At 43.5% G+C, this 25,257-nt stretch overlaps 1 protein-coding gene and 1 non-coding gene across 7 annotated transcripts in view; both read left to right on the top strand.

Annotated features, from left to right (window-relative positions):
- Nucleotides 1-25,257, top strand: part of RFFL (ring finger and FYVE like domain containing E3 ubiquitin protein ligase) — an 82,076-nt gene that overhangs the window by 29,760 nt on the left and 27,059 nt on the right. The gene's annotated exons all lie outside the window — the stretch shown is intronic.
- On the top strand, nucleotides 8,012-8,118 carry LOC111526885. The gene has a single exon (XR_002726518.1). It is a non-coding gene; the product is annotated as a small nucleolar RNA U13 (small nucleolar RNA).

Raw genomic sequence — 25,257 nt, 5'->3', positions numbered from 1 at the left:
AATTAAAATCAGGCTGGGTGTGGTGGCTCATACCTGTAATCACAGCACTTTGGGAGGCCGAGGTGGGTGAATCACCTGAGGTCAGGAGTTTGAGACTAGCCTGGCAAACGTGGTGAAAACCCATCTCTACTAACAACAAAAAATTAGCTGGGCGTGGTGGTACGTGCCTGTAATCCCAGCTACTCAGGATGCTGAAGCAGGAGAATCGCTTGAACCCAGGAGGTGGAGGTTGCAGTGAGTGAGGATCACACCACTGCACTCCAGCCTGGGCAACAGTGAGACTCTATATCAAAAAAAAAAAAAAAAAAACTAAAAAGGAGAGAGAGTTTGAGACCATCCTGGCCAACATGGTGAAACCCTGTCGCTATTTAAAAAAAAAAAAAAAGCATGCCAGGCATGGTGGCCAGTGCTTGTGGTACCAGCTACTCGGGAGGCTGAGGAAAGAGAATTGCTTGAACCCAGGAGGCGGAGGTTTCAGTGAGCCGAGATTGTGCTGCTGAACTCCAGCCTAGGCACAGAAGGAGACTCCATCTCAAAAATCTGTCAGTCAGCCTAAGGGCTTAAAATTTTGTGTGTGAATACTTTTAGGCACCATCAGAGAGAGGGCCTGTACTCTTCAAACATTACAGATACCACCATCTTCTGACATCTTACACACTGAAGACTTAGCATTTTGCCTGCATTGCCTCTAGGAATTTGAGTTTGTAACTCCTAGTTCAGACCTTTATCAAATGGCCACTCCACCATGAGTCTTTCCTTGCTCCTATCTTCTCCATATTATTGCCTAAGTTATCTTTTAAAAGTCAACATCTAATCTTTTCATTTAAGGTGCCATTTGTTCCCTGTTTTCCACTTAGCTTGACTTCTAAAACCTTTAACAGCTGGATTCTTTCCTACATGTTGCTGTTAACCATCTTATCTCCCTCTCCCCTGGCCCTTTCTCTCCTCTCTAGCTTCACTGAACTTCTCATTTTAACATTCCTTGGATATACCATGTCTTTTAGGACTCTGCCTTTTCCCAGTGGACTCTCCCTTCTCCAACTGGCAAGATACTCATCCCTCAGGACACTTAGTTCATATATGCGTCTTCTCTGACTTCTCTGTCTTTTCTGACAGCACTGTCTGTCTCTTCCACTAGACTGTTGAGTTCCTTGACTGAACTTGGTATCCCTGGACTAGAACTTGGCACCATCAGAGAGAGTGGCTGACCTGGATCTCCAGGGTCAAACCGTTATTCTTTGCAATATTAGAAAATCCATAAGCTTTTTTGTTAGATGGCGTGGTTTTTTATTCCTATTTGATGAACATGAGCCCATGGCTGCTTACTTTGTATGTTACCTGCAACCGTCAAGTAATCATTCAAAGTTAATTTGAAGATTTAAAGGGCTTGCTGAGATCTAGTCTGGCAATATTACAACATTTTCATGGTGTTTTACAAAATTATTTCCCTCATATGGTTTTATTTGTGTTGGGTAGGCTTTATTTATTATCCCTATTTTACCAGTGATTATAAAGCTAGTCTGATACCAAAGCATACTTACTTTCAGGTAAGACTCAGAGAGAAAACATGGTTCTTACACTGCATTAAGCAACTGGTTTGTCTCTTAATATAGTAGTTAAATATACTCTATCAGGTTCCACAGAAATGGTGCTTTTGCTCAATAGGCAAGTGCTAACGGTCTTGCCTTTTACAAGGCCACTTTATCATCAAGGTAGGAGGAGGAGGTGCTCAGAACCTGCCTGACCTATGGGAAGGCCCTAGTTGTGGTTAGAGACCTTGATTGAAATTAATGGTGTGCCCACTCCAACCTCTCAAGTTTTTCTATTATACTTCAAATATCTGGAAGTTGTGAAAACCTGCTGCCCTAATGGAGCGTCAAACCAGGCTGGTGAGTGAAAGCAGTCATCCCAAAATGGAGTAAGCTGAGTGTTAAGAGCAGAAAACCTTTTATAGTTATAATAAGTAATTAACTTTGTAGATCACTTCACAACTTTTGGAGTGCTAACATGCCATATTTGGGACTATGAGAAATTCCATTATAGAAAGATGAACCATTAGAGCTAGGAAATAATCTCTGTTAGATACTGGCATGTGGCATTCAATTTTGGTCCCCTCATACTTGAGAGGATAATTAAAATGATTAAAAGGTTGAAAAATAGGTCTTATCATTTTAAGTTTAAAAAAGGGGGGAAAGATTTTAGCCTGGAGAAGGAAAAGCTAAGGGAGAGCTTGATTATCATCTTCAAATACAAGAATAGTTTTTGCCAGGGGGATTTTTATTAATTATTCTTCATGAACTTCAAAGATTTAAGAGGAAATGGTCTTAAATTGAAGGAGGAGCAATTTTGATGAGTACGAGAAAGAGTTTTTTGATCATCAAAGTGGGGAAATGTTTGAATGACTGCTCAAGAGAGTGTTGAATTTCTGACTGTTTCAGTTGTCTATTGTGTGACAAATTACCCGAAGATTTTTGGTGGCATAACATGACAACCATTTTATTGCCTATGATTTTGTGGGTTAGTAATTCAGGAAAGGAGGACATATTTTTTTTTGCCCCATATGATGCTGATTGAGCTGCAGGATCCAAGATGGCTGCACATGTCTATACCTTTGGAGCTAGCTGTTGGCTGGGATATCCTGGTTCTCTGTGAGTTCTTTTTCTTGGTCTCTCATGACTCATAAATCTATATAGAATGGCCAGGCACGGTGGCTCATGCCTGTAATCTCAGCACTTTGGGAGGCCGAGGTGGGTGGATCACCTGAGGTCAGGAGTTCCAGACCAGCCTGACCAACATGGTGAAACCCCGTCTCTACTAAAAATACAAAAATTAGCTAGGCGTGGTGGCGGGCACCTGTAATCCCACCTGCTTGGGAGGCTGAGGCAGGAGAGTCGCTTGAACCCGGGAGGCAGAGGTTGCAGTGAGCCAAGATTGTGCCCTTGCACTCCAACCTGAGCGACAGAGTGAGACCGTCAAAAAAAAAAAAAAAAAAAAAAAATTCTAGCTCGAGCTCCTTTTCACGGTGGCTGGGTCATAACCGAAGCTGCAGGATCTCTTAAGACCTAGGCCTGGCAGTCATACATCATCACTTTTGACCAGATACAAGAGGAGGGGACATTGACTTCACCTCTAAAGGATAGAGGGTAAAAATCACATTGCAAAAGAGCTTGGAGTGTGGTTTGGATTATTACTACCAATTTTATTTTATTTTATTTTTTGAAACAGAGTCTCGCTCTGTCATCCAGGTTGGAGTGCAGTGGTGCGATCTCAGCTCACTGCAACCTCTGCCTCCTGGTTTCAAGTGATTCTCTCGCCACAGCCTCCTGAGTAGCTGGGATTACAGTTGCGTGCCACCACGCCTGGCTAACTTCTGTATTTTTATTAGATATGGGGTTTTACCATGTTGGTCAGACTGGTCTTGAACTCCTGACCTCATGATCTGCCCACCTTGGCCTCCCAAAGTTCTGGGATTACAGGCGTGAGTCACCGCCCCCGGCCTACCACCAAGTTTAGATACAGTTTACCACACTGACCTTAGAGATTTTTCATGAGAGAATAATCAATACGTGTTTATTAAATGGGTAGTTTGGGCATATGATTTACAAATTTGGCTGCATATAGAGTCATCTGGGAGCTTTTTACAAGCATGAGCTCCTAGGTACCAAACCAGTGACTCAGTATCTCCTGGGGGTGTTGTGTTAGCACATAAGAGACACTCTATGTCCTTTCTTTCAGGTAGCTATCAGTAAAATGAGTGTGGTGCGGGGGACAGATAGGTATAATACGTAAGGCAAGATGGTATGTACGTTGAGATAGATCTTATCTCTCCTGCTTCTAGGACTTGTTTGAATCATCTGTCTAGTATGCTCTTCCTTGCAGTCTGCCTAGGGTAAATTATATTTCATTAAATCAGCCCATCATTAGAACAGTGTTTCTTGATGCCTCTCATTTTTTTCTCATAGTTGCTGGCATTTTTCCTTCATTGCTTTTTTTTAGTTCATAATTCAATATTTATATGATTGTTTGATGTATAATAGACAAAAATATATCTGCTTTGCTTTTGAGTATCTAACATAGTGTCTGCTTCATAAAAGGCACTCAGTAAGTACTTGTTGAATGAGTAAGTGGTTGAATGCATGAATGAATGAAGTGATATTTGAATTTAGTTTTTTTTTTTTTTTTTTTTGAGTTGGAGTCTCGCTCTGTTGCCCAGGCTGAAGTGGCCGGATCTCAGCTCACTGCAAGCTCCGTCTCCCGGGTTCACACCATTCTCCTGCCTCAGCCTCCCGAGTAGCTGGGACTACAGGCGCCCGCCATCTCGCCCGGCTAGTTTTTTGTATTTTAGTAGAGACGGGGTTTCACCATGTTAGCCAGGATGGTCTCGATCTCCTGACCTTGTGATCCGCCTGTCTCGGCCTCCCAAAGTGCTGGGATTACAGGCTTGAGCCACCGCGCCCGGCCTTGAATTTAGTTTTAAAGGTGATTGGAATTTTGGACAGGTGAAGCAAATGAAAGGGAAATTTATTGTTCTGAAGTGCAAACTGTGGGTCATATTGCTCATTAATTTCAGAAAACTGGAGAAACTGGTTTGGGAAAAGATGAAAGGTTGGTTTTATATCTAGTATGCTAAATTTGAGGTATGGAGGTTTAGCAGGCATTTAGAAATGAGACATTTCTATGCTAAATTTGAGGTATGGAGGTTTAGCAGGCATTTAGAAATCTGAAGGGTGAGATTGATTCCAGATATTCACTTTTGGGAGTTACCTGACTGAAGAATATGAAATCTATTCCTTTCACAAATACCTGGGTAAGCTCCTACTGTGTGCCAGACAGCTATGTTATAGGGAAGGTGAACTGCAGTCTGAGAAGGAGCCAGTCTTGTGAAAAGAGCTAGGGAGAATGTTTCAGCCAGAAAAGGAACCCCAAATTTGTAGGCCCTGGGGCAATAAATAATTTATAATTTTTGAGGAATTGAAAGAAGGTGACTGAAGGACAGAGCGAGGTAAGTGAAGAGGGAGAGCTGCATGAGGTGAAGTGGGAGAGGCAGGCAGAGCCCACATCACATGGGGACTTTGTGGGCTAGATAGTGAGTTTAGCCTTCACTCAAAAGTGTGGTGGTGCTGGACATGGTGGCTCACACCTGTAATCCTAGCACTTTGGGTGGCTGAGGCAGGTGGATCACCTGAGGTCAGGAGTTCAAGAACAGCCTGGCCAACGTGGTAAAATCCCGTCTCTACTAAAAATACAAAAAATTTTAGCCAGGCATGGTGGCTCATGCCTGTAATCCCAGCCACTCAGGAGGCTGAGGCAGGAGAATTGCTGGAATCCGGGAGGTGGATGTTGCAGTGAGCCAAGATTGCACCATTGTACTCCAGCCTGGATAACAAGAGTGAAAACTCTGTCTCAAAAAAAAAAAAAAAGGTGGTGGGACACCATTGAAGGCTTAAAACAGAAAGTGACAAGCAGAGATTCTTTTTCTAAATAAAAGGATACCCTGGCTACTCTGTAGAGAATAGAGAGTCACAAAAAAAGGGACTAGTAAGGAAGTGTTTGTCTCCCTTCTTGAGAAGGATCATAGCAGATAGGGCAGGTTACGGCAGTGGACATAGAACGGGATACTTGCAGGATGCATTTAAAAAGTAGAACCAGGCTGGGCGTGGTGGCTCACGCCTGTAACCCCAGCATTTTGGGAGGCCGAAGCAGACAGATCACCTGAGTTTGGGAGTTTGAGACCGGCCTGACCAACACGGAGAAACCCTGTCTCCACTAAAAATACAAAATTAGCTGGGTGTGGTGGTGCATGCCTGTAATCCCAGTTACTGGGGAGGCTGAGGCAGGAGAATCACTTGAACCTGGGAGGTGAAGGTTGTGGTGAGCCGAGATCGTGCCACTGCACTCCAGCCTGAGCAAAAGGCAAAACTTCGTTTCAAAAAAAAAGAAAAAAGTGGAAGTAAAATTCACTAGAGAAGGAAAGGAAGAGGGAAGAGTAAGGAGTACAGAGCCCTGGGGCCTATGTAGGGAGCACAAGGAGGAACTAGGGAAGGAAAATAAGGGAGCAAGAGTGGTCATTGATGTCAAAGGCAAGTCAAGCTACTGCGCCTGCAGTGGGAGCCAATGTGGGAAAAGGAGCCTATAAGGAGAATTCAAGTATATTGGGAGTAAGTGTGCTGCCTGATGTGTGGTAAGTCAATACCCAAGACGGGGTTTAATTGTAGGGCTGCAGAATGAGGAGATGAGAGAGAACTGCAAATCCATCCCCCTGAGGAGTTTGGAGCTAGGGATTTTAAGGATTTTGGAGTGGGCTGGAGTGTGGAGATTGTTGGTTGACCAGAGAGAGAAAGGTGACGTAATGGGACCAGGAGATGAAAAACCTGTATTATGCTGATTTCGTTTCTCTCTGAGGGTCTTCAAACTGGTTGACATCAGCTGTTTTACCAGAATTTGGGATCTGAAAAATATGTCAGGCAATTCTTAAAAAAAAAAGCCTTATGCTTCTAAAGTCAGAGATCCTATCTTTAGAAACAGTAGGGATGCAAATGGTCAGTATCTAGTGCTGTGTGACTTTTGATTACGAGGAAATGCGTCAAAGTCCAGCCTGATTAATGTGTTTTTTGTTTTGTTTTGTTTTGAGATGGAGTTTTGCTCTGTCGCCCAGGCTTGGAGGGCAATGGCATGATCTTGGCTCACTGCAACCTCCGTCTCCTGGGTTCAAGTGATTCTCCTGCCTCAGCCTCCTGAGTAGCTGCGACTACAGGTGTGTGCCACCACACTCGGCTAATTTTGTATTTTTAGTAGAGATGGGTTTTTACCGTTTTGGCCAGGCTGGTCTTGAACTCCTGACCTCAGGTGATCCACCCACCTCAGCCTCCCAAAGTGCTGGGATTACAGGTGAGCCACTGCACTTGGTCTAATGCTTAATTAAAGTTATATTTCTGTCCATAATTCTTGGTAACCCTTTGAGGACAGCTTCATAAGGAAGAATATGGGTAGGTTGTGGGTGTATGGGGCTGCAGGGAGATCATGAAGGTTGAGGACGTAGGAAAGAGCCACACATTTATCCATTAGAAGATCATTGGTGACCATGGAGAAAGGGCTTTCTGCAGAATGAAATTGAGTTTATGAATGAGTATGTGATGGAGAAGTGAAGGCAGAGTACCAGCTACTTTCTTTTTTTTTTTTGAGACAGAGTCTCGCTCTGTCACCCAGGCTGGAGTGCAGTGGTCGGATCTCGGCTCACTGCAAGCTCCGCCTCCCGGGTTTACGCCATTCTCCTGCCTCAGCCTCCCGAGTAGCTGGGACTACAGGCACCCGCCACCTCGCCCGGCTAGTTTTTTGTACGTTTTAGTAGAGACGGGGTTTCACTGTGTTAGCCAGGATGGTCTCGATCTCCTGACCTCGTGATCCGCCCGTCTCAGCCTCCCAAAGTGCTAGGATTACAGGCTTGAGCCACCGCGCCCGGCGTACCAGCTACTTTCTTAGGGAAGTTGGGAATTGAAGAAAAAGGAAGATCACAAGGAGTTTGCCTTGTACAAACTTCCATAGAGGAGCATGTGTATGAAGGCAAGATTTTAAAAGCTGTTGGATCGGTATTTACTAAGCACCTACTCTAAGCCGGTCACTGTTCTAGTGTTAAGGATTTGTGTGAATGACCTCATTTAGGTACTTCATTTTACAGATGAGAAAAATGATGCTTAGGGAATTAATCACCTTGACAGGTCACACAGAAAGAAGACTGTGAGTTCTGTCTGACCCAGGCCCCAAGCTCCTAAACCTTGCATGACACTGTTCTTTGGAAAGTCCTATCAGGACATCAGCTAGAGATAAATGGAAGGTTTTTAGAGCCCAGTTATGGCTTAGCTCCAGCTGTATGAATTTGTTAGCAACCCAGTTAAATAAAGTCTTCTTATTTTTCTATAATAACCTGGCAGTTTAGGAATGGAGAGGTGGGGGAGGGGAAGGAAGGAGAGGGGAAGAAAAGGATAGAATAAGAGTTCAGGAAATTAGAAAGGGGATTATTTTGTTGTTCATAAGTGTAATGATTGGATTTTCATGCACATGTATGAGATGTGCTTCCCTCAAGCCTTGTTACTACAAAGTCAGTGCATTACCCATCTGATGTGGGAAAAATAAATCAGAAAGAGGCCTCAGCTTGTGGGAATGGTGGAATGCAATGGCTTGTGTTGTTAAGCAAAATTGTGTTTTACAGTAAATATTTATTGTGGTTCTTTTGATGCAAGTTATATTGGGATATGGAGGAAAATGCAAAAATGGATAAGATGGGATATTTGACCTCTACACGGTTAGAGAGGAAGGTAAAGTACTTCATTATAGTGCGTGATTAAAGGGTATGAGAGGAAGGTGGAGGAGAAGTATGGGAAAGTATTATACAAGTTAGCTTGTAGAGTGAAGGTGGCATTAGGTAGGGCTGGCCAGGGTGATGCCAATCTAGCTTCTCAGGATGACCCCTCAGGATTTTGGTCACTGTGTCGTCAGTCTAGTCTTGGGTCAGAAAATGTATTTTGTTGAGAGCCTGGAAATAATTAGTCTTGAAGACAGGATTGTATTCAGACTTGAGTGATTGAGCTCAGAATGGAATGCCAATTTATTATTTTAGAATGAAGGATTCCTTTTCTGTTAAGAGGATTCTGGAATTTGTTAGGATAATTGCTTTTCAGTATCAAGAGATCTGGCAATCAAATTTAATAATATTAAGCTTGCTTGGTGAGCATGGATTTATAAGATAGAATGACTTTTAGGGCAGAATACAGTTACAAAAAAGATTATTGATTATTTCCCATAATACCTGGTATTGTATTAAGTACTTTGCATACAGTAGGGCATTTTATTCTCCCAGTGATCCTCCTGCAAAGTAGGCACAATTATCTTCAATTTACAAATGAGGAAACTAAGGCTCTCTTTAAGCTGATAAGATGCTGAACTGAGATTTGAACCAAGTCCCTCTGCCTCTAAGAGCCCATACCCCTATGTGCTACTATATGCTGTTCCCATCTAAGCTTCATGAAATAACCTTGTTCCACTGCAGAGAAGATGTTGTGTCACCTCCCTCTAGTATTTCTCGGCCTTGGGCAGTTTTGGAGTCAAAATGTCCCTCCTTGTTTTTTCTAGATTTTTCCAGATTTCTTTGCTAATCAGTCTTAGATGTAGTCACATTCTTTGTTTAAATACCTATGTATTCATATAGTCCATCCAAGCCTTTTTGTTCTCTTCTTGCTTTTGGTTTGGAAGATATTCTCTCTTTGGAGGAACTTTACATATCTGTTCTCACTGATTTTGTGTTGATTTTATTATCTTAATTTTATGGGTTAAGTTTTTGAGTTTCCTCTGGCTCCTAGTCTACCAACTCCTCCCTGTCCTCTTCCTCTTTCACTAGACTTAAATTCAGATACTAAAGCCAGTTTCTGAATACTCAGTCTGGCTCCAGTCCAGCTATCCAATTTAGACATGGCTCTCTGGATCACTAACTATTGCCAGTTACTCACTGCTCTTGTATGTTCTTGATTTCCTACTTGAGTATCCTTGTTTCTGTTGTGCTTTTGGCTTGGAATGTCATTCTTCTCATGAAGGCCCCCTAGTCTGATCCCTCACTGGGAGTAATCACTTCTTCCTGAGTCTCATAGCAGAGAATTCTCTTTTATGTCTCATTTGTGGCACATTACACTTTCTGCCATCTGTTACAGTTGTTTGTGTACATACCTATCTCCTACTAGACCATGGCCTCACTGAGCAGATCTGTCTGGTTGACCTTTGTCTTTCCCCTAGTGTCTAGTTCAGTTCCCTGCACATAGTGGGCATTCGATATCTATTGGGTGAATGAATGAATAACTGAACAGAATTTCAGATTTTTAAGTTTCTGCTCATGGTTTATAGATTCCCCCCCTTTTTGCTTTTCTTCTTCCTTTCACATTTCCTTTTCTTTCTTTTCCATTAACCTGTGTTTTCCCTTGCACGGACTCACTGAACTTCTCTTTACCACTCCTTTTTTTTTACCCAGATTTTGCCTCATTCTTTCCCCATTAGCAGTCACTGTGTGGGTGTGCCACATGCTGCCGGTCAGATTTTCTCCATCCTTTTGTGGCTTGAGTTCCTCCATGAATCGGATGAGCAGCGTAGGAATTGACTGGTGATTATATTAAGATCTTAATAAAAGACCTTGTATAAAGAACAGTACTTAAAATTTGTCAGTGTATTGCTTTCAAGAGGGAAATTTTCCGATGCATGTTTCAAGTGAAAGGGAAAGGGAAAAAAGATCTTTGGGTACTGGGGAGGTAGATCAGGGCATTTTATTCACAGTGTGGGATGTGGGATGTCAGAGGCATCTTATTTGACCAAAGAAATAATGCAGGAAGCCACAGAAACTTCTGCTAACCGTTAATATTGAATCCTCAATTTTTTTCTATAGCTGGAGAAAACATTAGAGATGAGTGTAGTTCAGCCTTCCTGTTTTCCAGGTTAGAAAACAGATCCAAAGAGGCTAAATGACTTGTTCATTAAACTGGGGTATTTGTTGCCCAGTGTTTACTTCTAGAACTGAATGTGGCCTAGGAAACCACCAAATCTTTGAAAGTAGTGGAAAGTTGCACTTGAAGTGGAGGCTTTAGGTGTCTAAAATTGAAGGCTTTTGCAATGCTGAAAAGTAGACTGTCCAGTTGGTAGCCGGTTGGATTTGAGGCAGTTTTCACCAAAGGGCCGTTTGTCTCAGTCACTCCCTTCTGGGAATCCGTTCATTCTGCATTTGAAAAGGGGCTAACGTTAAATTATTAAAACATTTTCAATTTTTCTTGCTCTTTTTTCCAGCCCTCATATTCCAAGTTTTGTTTCAGGGTTAATTTCCTTATCTCAACACTATTTGTGTTAAGTTTTTATTGCTTAAGTCAGATGTCAGTGCAAAGCATGGGAAATCCAGAAAGTGTCTTGGACACTCATGATTGGTTTTTGGTGCTTGTTAGGCAGATCTTTTACCTGACTCATATAATAATGTACTTTATTGTCACTGAAATACTGTCTAGTGAACCAGTTGGTAGCAGATATGAAAGGTTACCTATTTGTTGAAGGTCTAGGGTACAGCAGTGGAAAGAGATCAGATAGCCCAAAATAGGAAGTCAAGTGCAAACAGGATGTGTTTGTCTACTGTAACTTGTATGCCTGTGTTTTGAAACTTGGTGCTGTTAAAAAGTCAAGACTTCTAATATTTGAGCTTGGCTGAAGAAGTCTCCATTTTGGGTTTGAAAAGAAGCTAACATAACTAGTCCTTTACAGCCCTTGCCTTTATCCATATGCATGTCTTTCTTCTAGGGACCATTCTTTCTTCCTGAGCATGGTTGTTTTTCCTAGTTTATAACATACTGCATCTATATGGTTTATAAAATGGAGCCACTGAATTGACTGCTGATGTTACTTTTGATAGATTTGGGATTCAGTCTGTGTTTGGCTATTTTTTAAAATAACAATGGGAAATTTTAGCCTATAATTCACCATCCTTTTATTTTTTATTTATTTTTTATTGTTTTGAGACAGAGTTTCACTCTTGTTGCCCAGGCTGGAGTGCAATGGTGTGATCTCAGCTCACCACAACCTCCGCCTCCCAGGTTCAAATGATTCTCCTGCCTCAGCCTCCAGAGTAGCTGGGATTATAGGCATGTGCCACACCTGGCTAATTTTGTATTTTTAGTACAGATGGGGTTTCTCCATGTTGGTCAGGCTGGTCTCGACCTCCTGACCTCAGATGATCTACCCGCCTTGGCCTCCTAAAGTGCTGGGATTACAGACATGAGCCATTGTGCCTGGCCTCCATCCTTTTAACATATATATATATATATATATATATATTTTTTTTCTCTTTATATATATATAAAAATATATATATATTTTTTTCTCGTTTTTTGTAGAGCCTGGGGAGTGGCTCATGCCTGTAATCTGAACAGTTTGGGAAGCTGAGGCGGGAGGATTGCTTAAGCCCAGGAGTTTGAGACCAGTCTGGGCAATATAGTGAGACCCCCGTCTCTATAAAAATAAAAATAGCTGAGTATGGTGGCATGTGCATGTAGTCCCAGCTATTCAGGAGGTTGAAGTGGGTAGATCACCTGAGCCCAGGTCAAGGCAGCAGTGACCAAGAGTGCATCACATCTAGCCTTGGCACCAGAGTGAAGTCTTGCTGTGTTGCCCAGGCTGCGAGCTGGTCGCAAAGTCCTGGCCTCAGGTGATTCTCCTTCCTTGGCCTCCCACAGTGCTGCTATTACAGGTGTGAGCTACCACACCCGGCCACCGCCTTCTATTTTTTTTTAATTTTTATTTTTTGAGACTGAGGCTCCCTCTGTCACCCAGGCTAGAGTGCAGTGGCTGGAGTGCAGTGGTGCGATCACAGTTCACTGCAACCTTGATCTCCCAGGCTCAAGTGATCCTCCCACCTCAGCCACCCGTAGCTGGGATTACAGGTGTGAGCCACTACAACAGGCCCATTGTTTTTTTTTTTTGGAGATGGAGTCTCACTCTGTCGCCTAGGCTGGAGTGCAATGGTACGATCTCAGCTCTCTGCAACCTCTGCCTCCATGGCTCAAGCAGTTCTCCTGCCTCAGCCTCCTGAGTAGCTGAGATTACAGGTGCCCATTACCAGCCCTGGCTAATTTTTGTATTTTTAGTAGAGACAGCGTTTCGCCATGTTGGCCAGGCTGGTCTTGAACTCCTGACCTCAAGTGATCAGTCCACCTCGGCCTCCGAAAGTGCTGGGATTACAGGCGTGAGCCACCATGCCTGGCCCATTCTTTTAAATAAGTTTGCTTTTGTTGGTTTCCAGAATTTTTAGCCTAACTTTTGAGTGTTTTCTGAGCGTGGTTTACAAATGACTACCGGGTGTTTGTGAACTTTTTTTAAGTCTTTGAATTCAAACTTTCCTTGAGTACTGGAGGCTGGATCTAATGCTAGCTGCTGAATTGCTTCACCCCTTGGCAGGTCTCTGGAGAAGAGATTAAGTAAGTAATTTGCTTGGGGTCACTCAGCTGGTAAACAATCTCAGCAGCCCCTGTTTTCTGAACCCACCTCCCATTTCCCATTGCTTCCTACCGTGAAATGTGCTTTATTACATTCATTAGAGGACTGGATTGGTTATAGGATAACCATCTGCTCAAGTCATCTCGGGATCTTTGTGGATTATCACAACCACTTGAACCAGGTCCATTCTGCTGGTCTGATACTATAATATGGGACAAGTGAAGGTTTTGATAACGTGTGTGTGTGTGTGTGCGTGCGCGCCTGCGTTCTGTACTCTTGTCATATTGCAAAGAAAATCGTCTGTCCTTCCACTTTGTAATTCCAGGAGCAAAAGGGTAAAGTAGCAGCATATCTCAATGTGGATGTTCTAGTGACTGTGTGTGAAAGCAGTGAGAACAACATTCCTTTCTGCTATCAGCTCAGGTGTCTTTTTTCTTGACTCTATCAAAGAGTGGTGAATATGAGGCGTTTTGCACTTTGTTGTGGGATATAGGCCAATAGTAAAACCTGAAGATCAGGTTGAGCACAGGTGTTCCTGGCAAGGAGAGAATATGGTGATGATACAAAGGTTTTTATGACACCAGGAAAACTAGAAATGTCTATTCATTTATGCTGCTTGGCATAGATACTGGGTAGATCACATCCTCCTGGCAGGAGCAGAAAACATTTCAGAAAGTCAGCATAATTTTCAGATTGAGATCAAACGTCAAACCAAGCTAAAGGTCTGTGGGAGGAAGGGGGTGCTTAGTCTCAATTCATCCCGGATTTATCACCAAATCCTATCTGACTTCAGTGCAGTGCAAGCACTTACGGTGCACCAAGTGGAGACCAGAGGTGTATGTTCATTCTTTGAATTTGGCAGAGAAGGGTTGAGGAGCTAAGGGATAAATTCTAAACTGGCTGGACTGCAGAGTTGTGGGGAGTAACAAACTCATTAGCAATGGGGTGGAATTGGGAAGAGATTTAACAGCCTGGGGCTGCAAGGAGGATAAACCACTCCGACCACCTCTGAGAAGTTTTTCAGGGGGTTATATAATTAAGAACTGGTGGAAGAACTGTAGTCATTTAATTCTTAGAGGAGTGGTTTGAAAACTAAATTGAGCTTGATGAGAGGTATTGGCATACCTACTTAATTAATTAATTAATCTTTGAGACGGAGTCTCACTCTGTCACCCAGGCTGGAGTGCAGTGGTGCTATCTTGGCTCACTGCAAGCTCTGTCTCCTGGGTTCATGCCATTCTCCTGCTTCAGCCTCCCGAATAGCTGGGACTACAGGTGCATGCCGCCACGCCGGGCTAATTTTTTGTATCTTTAGTAGAAATGGGGTTTCACTGTGTTGGCCCGGATGGTCTCAATCTCCTGACCTCGTGATCCACCTGCCTCAGCCTCCCAAAGTGCTGGGATTACAGGTGTGAGCCACCGTGCCTGGCCCCTAAATTTTTAAAAATCAGATAGAGGAATAGAGCTGATAAATGTTGTCTTTTTAAAGAACCTTAATGCACTGGGCGCAGTAGTTCACCCCTATAATCCCAGGACTGTGGAAGCCAAGGTAGTGGATTGCTTGAGGTCAGGAGTTTGAGACCAGCCTGGGCAATGTGGTGAAACCCCGTCTCTACTAAAACCACAAAAATTAGCCAGGCGTGATGGTGAGTGCCTGTAGTCCCAGCTACTTGGGAGGCTGAGGCATGAGAATCGCTTGAGCCTGGGAGGCAGAGGCTGCAGTGAGCCAAGATCACGCCACTGCTTTCCAGCCTGGGTGACAGAGTGAGACTGTCTTAAAAAAAAAAAAAAAAAAAAAGCTGGGCATGGTGGTTTGTGCCTGTAATCCCAGCTACCCAGGAGGCTGAGGTGGGAGGATCACTTGAGCCCAGGAGGCAGAAGTTGCATTGAGTGAGACCATGCCACTGCACTCCAGTCTGGGTGACAGAGGGAGACCCTGTCTCAAAAATAAATAAAAAAGTTAAGAACCTTATTGGGCCTTTCTGTGTTAAAACAACAACAACAACAACAACAACAACAACAACAAAAATAACCTTAAAAAATACTTTGTTTAAATTATTTACAGCCAATTTCTGTTGAACACCCATTGTTTGCTGGGCTCTGGGATAAATGCTTTGACGTGCATTATTTTAATCCTTTCAATGATCTTTTCAGTGTAGGAGGTTTTATTGTTTTGAGGAAATTAAAGGAGTTAACATCAGAATTCATTCTATACCATGGTACATTTGGCTGCAGTAATTTTCCTGCAGTCCACTTTGGAAAGGTAAATTGTATAATTTTGAGCCTAGACAGAATTCCTGTCCTGAAGTGCTGTATTTTCCCAGTGCATTGGAGTGCCAAAAACCCCTTCACCTAGTCCCTGCCTTCATTTAAAAAAAGAATCCTGGTTACCCATTAGTCAGTCATTGTGATAATATCTTGTGAAAGCAGCTTCTTCAGTAGAAGGTCCAGAAGAGCTTATCTGCTAAATCCTGTTTCCTGCACCAGAGTAGTAGGGGGATCAGAGTCTCTTTATTCTTGATGAGCTTTGTCATCAGTTTCGATGGAAGAAGGATCCTGCTGTAATTAAACTGCAGGTCCATTTATTCTGTTTTCGGTGTTGTTAGAAGACTTACTCTGAACTGCTTTGTTTCCTGATTGACTCGCCCTTTGGGGCAGAATGCCTGGGTTGAAATGAAAGTGTAGATTTCTCTGCTGCAGTGTTCAATCTGTCATCTCTCCTAAACGCCACACTAAGAAGCAGCCATTTAATTGGTCAGACCCCGGGGGTGATATTTTGGCACAGCTCCATTGGTTAGAATTACTTTTCCCTGAACTTCATAGCAGATGCTGAGGTCCCTCTGCAGATATTTGTCATAGAATAGTTGAAACCAGGGAGTTTCTGAGAACATTTATAACTTGTGATTATTATGTATGTTTTTCAGTTGTTAACAGTTACCGCTGAAGAAAAAGAGCTCACTTATTGCTAGTGGGAAGTGAAATCTCTCTCCTTTCCCCCTTATTCATATTATTATTTTAACAGTTTATGTTCCAAGACCCTCTGCTCCCTCTTTTCCTGTTATCATTTTGTTATGTTTCTCCTTCCACCTTGCTTGGGCTATGCAAGTCAGGAACAACAGGCAAAGGTACACCCAGACCTGGGTGTGTCTGGTAGAGGTCGGTTTCTTTGATTTCTAGCGTGTCTTTATTTTACGTCTGCATTTGTTGTTTTCATGTTTATTTGTATTTACAGTTCCCATTGCAGCACCATTCCAATCCAAAACAACAGTGAAGGCATTGAAGCCTTCTGTGTCTTTTTAGGAAGAGATGGAAGTGACGGTCTTATTCCTCTTCCAGGCTCTCCTTTTCTGGTTTCGTCCTTCTGTAATAACAATTTAAACCATTTTTATTTTCTTTTGTTTTTCAAGTAATCTTAGTAGACAAAAAATTCTCTTCAGTCTTTCCTTCAAGGTATTGCTGTGGTTATATGTGTTTAAAATCCTTAATTTACTGATCATCCTGGAATCATAATTGTGCAGTTTCTGGTTTTTTTTTTTTTTGAGACAGAGTCTCTTTTTTTTTTTTTTTGAGACGGAGTCTCGCTCTGTCGCCCAAACTGGAGTGCAGTGGCCGGATCTCAGCTCACTGCAAGCTCCGCCTCCCGGGTTCACGCCATTCTCCTGGCTCAGCCTCCCCAGTAGCTGGGACTACAGGCACCCGCCACCTCGCCCGGCTAGTTTTTTTTTTGTATTTTTTAGTAGAGACGGGGTTTCACCGTGTTAGCCAGGATGGTCTCGATCTCCTGACCTTGTGATCTGCCCACCTTGGCCTCCCAAAGTGCTGGGATTACAGGCTTGAGCCACCGCGCCCGGCCCTCACTCTGTCACCCAGGGTGGAGTGCTGTGGTACAATGTTGGCTCACTGCAACCTCCGCCTCCCGGGTTCAAGCGACACTCCTGCCTCAGCCTGCCGAGTAGCTGGGACTACAGGCGTGCACCACCACATCCAGCTAATTTTTTATATTTGTAGTAGAGACGGGGTTTCGCCATGTTGGCCAGGCTGGTCTCAAACTCCTGACCTCAGGTGATGTGCTGGCCTCAGCCTCCCAAAGTGCATTACAGGCGTTTACAGGCTCAGCGATTACAGGTGTGAACCACCATGCCTTGCCAATTGTGCAGTTTTAAGCATGAATTTCTGTCCTATTTTTTTTAAAAAGCACTCTATTGCTGTTATCATTAGTTAATAATTCAACAAGTATGTGTTGATTACCTGGCATTAAGGCTGAGAATAAAGCTGTGAAATAGACTTACTCTTGTTTCCTGTTTCACTTTCCACACCCTAAATATAGAAGAAAAATACTTTAAAAAGAATTATACAGGCTGGGCATGGTGGCTCATGCCTGTAATCCTAGAACTTTGGGAGGCTGAGGTGGGCGGATCACTTGAGGTCAGGAGTTCAAGACCAGCTTGGCCAACATAGTAAAACCCCATCTCTACTAAAAATACAAAAAATTAGCCAGGCATGTTGGCATGTGCCTATAATCCCAGCTACTCAGGAGGCTGAAGCATGAGAATTGCTTGAACTTGGGAGGTGGAGGTTGCAGTGAGCTGAGATCATGCTACTGTACTTCAACCTGGGCAACAGAGCAAGACTCTGTCTCAAAAAAAGAAAAATAAAAGAATTATACAAATTGTTAGCCAGTTGATTAGATATAGTGCTGCTAGAATGCTCTTTCCCCCAGAATGTAATCATCATGAGATTCAAGGACCTTGCCTGTTGTTCCTCTTACGTTCCCCAGAGGTACTGGAGATTCATGCTAAATACTCTGATAAATCAATTCTGGTTATAAGGAAGTGTATAAGATTCTATGAAGCGAGGCATGGTGGCTCACACCTGTAATTCCAACCCTTTGGGAGGCTGAGGTGGGAGGATCACTTGAGCCTGGGAGATTGAGGCTGCAGTGAGCTGTGATCGCACCACTATGTCACCAGCCTGGGTGACAGAGTGAGACCTGTCTCAAAAAAAAAAAGATGTTATGAGAACACAGACAGGATCAGGAAAGGTTTCCCTGAGGAAATAAATGATGTAAGTAAATGATGCGTAAGGGAGGTGAGGTGGCAACAGTGCTCCAGGCTGAGAGAATAGCTGAATAGCTTGCAGGAGAGAGATTCCTAAAGCCAAAATAACCTTGGCATTTGAAGAACTGAAAGAATAGGGTAGAGTAAGGAGTAAGGCCCTGAGTACTAAGGATTTACTTTCATTATTATTTACTAGTTACCCAGTGACATTACTTACTTAATTTTTTTTTGAGACGGAGTCTCGCTCTCTCAGGCTGGAGTGCAGTGGTGCGATCTCGGGTCACTGCAGCCTCCGCCTCCCAGGTTCAGGCAGTTCTCCTGCCTCAGCCTCCATGTAGCTGGGATTACAGGCACCCGTCACCATGCCTGGCTAATTTTTGTCTTTTTAGTGGAGACGAGGTTTCATTTGGGATTACAGGCGTGAGCCACCGCACCCGGCTGACAACACTTATTAAAAGGAAGGTAGGCCAGGTGCACTGGCTCATTGCCTGTAATCCCAGCACTTTGGGAGGCCCAGGTAGGAGGATTGCTTGAGGCTAGGTGTTCAAAGACCAGTCTGGGTAACATAGTGAGATCCTGTCTCTACAAAAAAAGTAAAAAATTAGCTGGGCAAGGTGGTGGGCACTTGTAGTCCTAGCTACTCAGGATGCTGAGGCGGGACAATCGCTTAATGCTGCAGTTTGCTATGATGGTGCCACTGCACTACAGGCTGGGTGACAGAGACTTGTCTCAATAAATGAATCAATGAAATAGAGCATTAGTTGCAGTTGAGACAATTAAGTCAGAAACCCCTCCTCAACTGGAGCAAAGGTGAGTAAGAAGAGAAACTGAAATACACCTTAAATATCAAAGACTTTACCTTTAGAAGGTTGGGGGTCTATATCACTGGTACCCTGAACTTGTAGAAACTAGAAATGCAGATGATTTATGGGATGTATAAATTAAAGTTCTATAGTCCCAGGAATGGCTTTTCTATGTATTATACTTTTTACAAGGTGCTTAAGGTACTTTTGAATCCTACAAAAATCAGACCATTTTAATTCTGAGTTTTGTAGGATTATTATTATTATTGTTTTTTTGAGACGGAGTCTTGCTCTGTCGCCCGGGCTGGAGTGCAGTGGCCGGATCTCAGCTCACTGCAAGCTCCACCTTCCGGGTTTGCGCCATTCTCCTGCCTCAGCCTCCCGAGTAGCTGGGACTACAGGCGCCCGCCACTTCGCCCGGCTCGTTTTTTTGTATTTTTAGTAGAGACGGGGTTTCACCGTGTTAGCCAGGATGGTCTCGATCTCCTGACCCCGTGATCCGCCCGTCTCGGCCTCCGAAAGTGCTGGGATTACAGGCTTGAGCCACCTCGCCCGGCTTGTAGGATTATTATGTTAAATAAGACAACAGATGCAAACATAACAACTAACTTGGCACATTTTAGGTGTCTTGTAATGTTATACTTTGTTATCTTCTGAGAAAGGACTTACAGGAACCCCAAGTTCTGAATAACTCCCCTAATTTTCCCCTTGTCTGCCATCTGCAGTAATAGCACAGAAGATTATGTCATGTCTAAAGCTTCAATCCTTTGTATTAAAGTATGACTTGGGGACTGAAGGAAAGAGGAGACTCCAGTCCTTGTTGTCTTTGATGTTACTGACATCTCAGTGTGAATGGAGGCTCTGGAAGCTGGTTTGCAGAGAGGCAAAGGCAAACGTTTAATCCTCATGAGCCCATGCCTTATTATAATGACGGCTATTTACTGAATGTCTATTACTGCCCTCTGCTCTTGATGTAAGATTGAAAAGTCCAGTGAAGATATGATCCCCCTTTATACTGAGCATCACCTCTATGTCCAGCCTGTGAGGTGTAGGAAATTTGTTCCTGTTACTCTGAAGCTCATAGTGGTAACTTTCTCAAGCTCATTCATTTATTCAATGTTAGAGCCAGGATTTAAAGTCAGGTCTGACTGATTTTAAAGCCAAAGTAAAACATATTTGGGAACAGCCTTTTCCCCCCCACCTTTCTCTCCAACTGTTCTGTCTTCTTAAACTTTAGCCCTAAAATAAAATTCTTACCTAGGAAATATGCATGTTTCCATTACCCATATCCAAAGGACTGCCTTGGAGGATAGAAAATGTCTATTAGTATTTAAAGCTTTGGAAATGTTTTCTTCCCCTGAGTTCTGGCCTGTGAAATATTCCTTGTTTTTGTCCAGCCCATGCACCATTTCAGCAGGGCTGTTTATCCTAATTCAGGCCTTGGGTTCTAAAGTTCTACCATATACATGTCTTCTCTGTGACTTAGCTATTCTGAATTCTTTTTTCTTTTCTTTTTTTTTCTGAGATGGAGTCTCGTTCTGTCACCAGGCTGGAGTACAGTGATGTGATCTCGGCTCACTGCAACCTCTGCCTCCTGGGTTCAAGCAGTTATCCTGCCTTAGCCTTCTGAGTAGCTGGGACTACAGGTGCACGCCAGTACACCCAGCTAACTTTCTGTATTTTTAGTAGAGATGGGGTTTCACCATGTTGGTCAGACTGGTCTCGGACTCCTGGTCTCAGGTGATCCGCCCACCTTGGCCTACCAAAGTGCTGGGATTACAGGTGTGAGCCACTGCACCTGTCCACTGAATTATTTATTCTAAAATAAATATCTCAGAAATAATCTCAGTATCACAGAGAACATGCTTCATTGTCCCACCCCCAGCACATGAGACCAGTTAGTAGTATGGTTTACTCAGCAGGCTGCTTACTTACAAATGCAACAGTTGCCCTATTTTATGCTCATTGTGTTGTCACCAGCATTTTAAATCTTTACAAGTCAAGGTGGATACCTCAGGCAGGTTTACCGCAAAATTCTAGTAAACAGTTTCAAAGGATTTCAAGTTGCTTGCCAGACTAATTTATTTTTAAAAGTAAGCAGCCTTCCAAGCTAAGAGATGATTTTAAATTTCAGGTGAGTTCTCAGGACATTGTGATTTAAAAAATTATGTTGTTGGTATAAATCAGCTGTGTCAGGGCCTGTCCCACCAAGGGCCTTGGGTGGTAAGAAACCCGAGCTTTGGGTGACCAGAGAGAGGAGAGGGACCTTGGGCTTTCCAGCCAGTAGGGCCTATGAAATATGTAGGTCATTGGCATTTTATTTTATTTATTTTTTTGAGAGGGAGTCTCGCTCTGTCGCCCAGGCTGGAGTGCAGTGGCGCGATCTTGGCTCACTGCAACCTCTGCCTTGCGGGTTCAAGCGATACTTCTCCCTCAGCCTCCCGAGTAGCTGGGACTACAGGTGCTGGCCACCACACCACTAATTTTTGTGTTTTTAGTAGAGATGGGGTTTCACCATGTTGTCTAGGCTGGTCTTGAACTCCTGACCTCACATGATCCGCCTGCCTTGGCTTCCCAGTGTGCTGGGATTGTAGGAGTGAGCCACCATGCCCAGCCATCATTTTAGAATTATACTTTTTAGCTTGGCGCAGTAAAAGAGAATCCTTTCTCAGCCTTCAGGTCTCATCTCAGGTATCACCTACATGAGGAGTCCTCCCCCATTTATACACACCAGCCCAGTATGTATAAATACCCACAATGGCTTGAAGTTAGCAAGTGAGAAAAGTAGCACGGTATGAATTGGAGAAGTGGTCAGGGTCTTTAACCATGTAAGAAGTGATTATTTTTATTCTAAAACGCAATAAGATCCATGAAAGAACTTTTTTTTTGAAGAGTTTTTAAACATTTTTATGTACAAAGAGTTAACATGGTTTCTTTCACTGGGTAGATGCCTTGGATAATCCATCCAAGGAAGATCACTTCTAGGGACAAGCAACAATAAAGAGCTTTAAGTGTGTGTTTTGAGGGGAGGAGGGGAGTGGATGATGCCTTGTGGAGAAATAGTTGGATAGAGGCAAGAATTAAAGCTAGGAAATCTGTTAAGAGGCTGTTCTTTTACCCAAGAAGCCATTCTAGACTCTGGAAATTCAGTAGAGCACAAAGTCCCTGCCGTCATGGGATTTCTATTCCAGTTAGGGAAAACAGTTAATAAGTAAGCAAATAATGTCAGCTAATACCAAATGTTATGGTGAAATTAGAAAATGACATTAAAAGGCTAGGCCTGGTAGCTTATGCCTGTAATCCCAGAGCTTTGGGAGGCTGAGGCAGGACGATCCTTAAGAGTCCAGCAGTTTGAGCTCACAGTGAGCTGTGATCAAGCCACTGCACTCCAGTGTGGAGAGAGACCCTATCTCTCACAAAAAAAAAAAAAAAGAAAAGAAAAAAAAAGAAAAAAGAAAATTACATTAAAGCTGACGTTTGGATGACAAGAAGGAGCTAAGCATAGGAAGTTCTGGGGAGACCAATCCAGGCAGAAGGAACAAACAACAAATCTAAAGGGCCTAAGGAGGGAAATGTGATTAATATATGAAAGATGATGATTTAGCCCATCAGCAGGGGCAGGGAAGATGAATGTAGGAATTTATGAATCTTTGATTTAAGAAAAGTATTTTTAATTTTTACTTTTGTTTTTGAGAGTCTTGTTCTGTCACCCAGGCTGGAGTGCAGTGGCATGATCTCAGCTCACTGCAACCTCTGCGTTCCAGGTTCAAGTGATTCTCCTATCTCAGCCTCCCAAGTAGCTGGGACTACAGGTGCCTGCCACCACGCCTGGCAAATTTTTTGCATTTTTAGTAGAGATGGGGTTTCACCATGTTGGCCAGGCTGGTCTCGAACTCCTGACCTCAGGTGATCCACCCACCTTGGCCTCCCAAAGTGCTGAGATTACAGGCATGAGCCACTGCGCCCAGCCAAGAAAGGTATTTAAAGCAACCTGAGGTATGGGTGGAGAGGGAGGCCCAAGACAGCCTGGACACTCACAACATTTAAGAACAAAGGGAGGGTTAAGAAGCAGCAAAAAGGCTTTGAGGTAGGAGGAAAGCCATGGGTGCAGAGTGCTAGAAGCTAAGAGATGTTTAGAGGGGGAGAGTCGCTTGTGTCCAGCATTGCTGAGAGATTAAGATGAGGATAGAGAAGTGTCAGTTAGATCTGGCCACTTGGAATTCCTTGGTGACCTTGAAGAAATTAGGAATAGTGGTTGGCTCAAGATAGATTGGAGAAAGTTTAAGAGTGAATTAGAGGTTAAGAAAGTGGAGTCGGCCGGGCGTGGTGGCTCACGCCTGTAATCCCAGCACTTTGGGAGACCGAGGTGGGCGGATCACCTGAGGTCGAGAGTTTGAGACCAGTCTGACCAACATGGAGAAACCCCCTCTCTACTAAAAATGCAAAATTAGCCGGGCATGGTGGTGTATGCCTGTAATCCCAGCGACTCGGGAGGCTGAGGCAGGAGAATTGCTTGAACCCAGGAGGCAGAGGTTTCAGTGAGCCGAGATCGTGCCATTGCACTCCAGCCTGGGCAACAAGAGTGAAACACCATCTCAAAAAAAAAAAAAAAGTAGAGTCAAATATTTGGAGGAATTTGATTTAGAGGAGATCACAGAAAAAGAGCTTTACTGGGGAGGGAGAGAATGTGGCGTCAAAATTGTTTTTTAAAAACTTTTTGGTTATTTTTTTACAAATTACAAATATTTGACTAGGTGCTTTAAAAAAATCTGTCATTGGCTGGGCGCAGTGGCTCGCGCCTGTAATTCCAGCACTTTGGGAGGCCAAAGTGGGCGGATCACGAGGTCAGGAGATCGAGATCATCCTGCCCAACATGGTGAAACCCCATCTCTACTAAAAATACAAAAATTAGCTGGGCGTGGTGGTGCGTGCCTGTAATCCCAGCTACTCGGGAGGCTAAGGCACAAGAACTACTTGAACCCAGCAGGCAGAGGTTGCAGTGAGCCGAGATCACGCCACCGCACTCCAGCCTGGTGACGGAGTGAGACTGCGTCTCAAAAAAGAAAAAAGAAAGAAAACAAGAAAAAATCTGTCGTATAGACCGGGTGCAGGGGCCCACGCCTGTAATCCTAGCACTTTGGGAGGCTGAGGTGGGTGGATTGCTTGAGCCTAGGAGTTCGAGATCAGCCTGGGCAGCTTGACGAAACCCCGTCTCGACAAAAAAATACAAAAAATTAGGTGTGGTGGTGCGCACGCCTGTAGTCCCAGCGACTCGGCATGCTGTGGCAGGAGGATCAGGTAAGCCTGGGAGGTCCAGGCTACAGTGAGCCATGGTCACATCACTGTACTCCTGCCTGAGCAACAGAGTGAGAGACCCTGTCTCAAAAAAACAAAAAAACAAAACAAAACAAAAACATAAAAACTTTTAATTCTAGTGTAACTAGAGAAGCATACAAATTATAAGTGTACAGTTCGTTGAATTTTTACAAAGTCAACATATCTACATAATCAGCATTCAGATTAGGAAACAAAATGTTATCAGAAGCCCCTTGGGCTGCCTTCCATCTATAATCCTGCCTCACAGGATGACCACTATCCTGATTTTGAACACCATAGTTTGCCTGTTTTTGAATTTTATGTAAAACGAATCATTTCCCATGTATTCATTTGTGCCTGCTTCTTTTGTTCAACATAAAATTCGTCTGTACTATTGCATGTATCGGTTGTTTGTTTTTTCTCATTGCTCTGTGAACATATAATTCTACTGTTGATGGACACTTCAGTTGTTTCCAGCTTGAGGCTATTACAGTAGGGCTTCCATGGATATTCCTGTAAACTGTTTCGGTGAATGTAAATTTCTGTTGGGTATATGCCTAGATGTATAATTGCAAAGCCATGGAAAGAGATGTGTGTGTGCATGTACATACACACACACACACACAATTTGCAAATTGGTTGCAGTGATTTACACTTCCACCAGCAATATTAGAGTTCCAGTTGCTCTTTTATCCTTTTTTTTTTTTTTTTTTTTGAGACAGAGTTTCGCTCTGTCATCCAGGCAGGAGTGCAGTGGTGCGATCTGGGCTTACTGCAACCTCTGCCTCCCAGGTTCAAGGGATTGACCTGCCTCAGCTTCCTGAGTAGCTGGGATTACAGGCATGTGCCACCACACCCAGCTAATTTTTTGTATTTTTAGCAGAGACGGGGTTTCACCATGTTGTCCAGGCTGGTCTCGAACTCCCGACCTCAGGTGATCTGCCCGCCTAGGATTACAGGTGTGAGCCACCACGCCCGGCTGCTCCAGTTGCTCTTTATCCTTATCAACATTTGCTAGTATCTCTTTTCCATTTTAGCCATTCCAGTGGTGGTGACACTTGGTGGTCGTAATTTGT

This window comes from Piliocolobus tephrosceles, chromosome 16, assembly GCF_002776525.5.
Source record: "Piliocolobus tephrosceles isolate RC106 chromosome 16, ASM277652v3, whole genome shotgun sequence".
In the NCBI taxonomy this organism is placed as follows: Eukaryota; Metazoa; Chordata; class Mammalia; order Primates; family Cercopithecidae; genus Piliocolobus; species Piliocolobus tephrosceles.
This window is presented reverse-complemented; position numbering and strand designations above follow the sequence as displayed.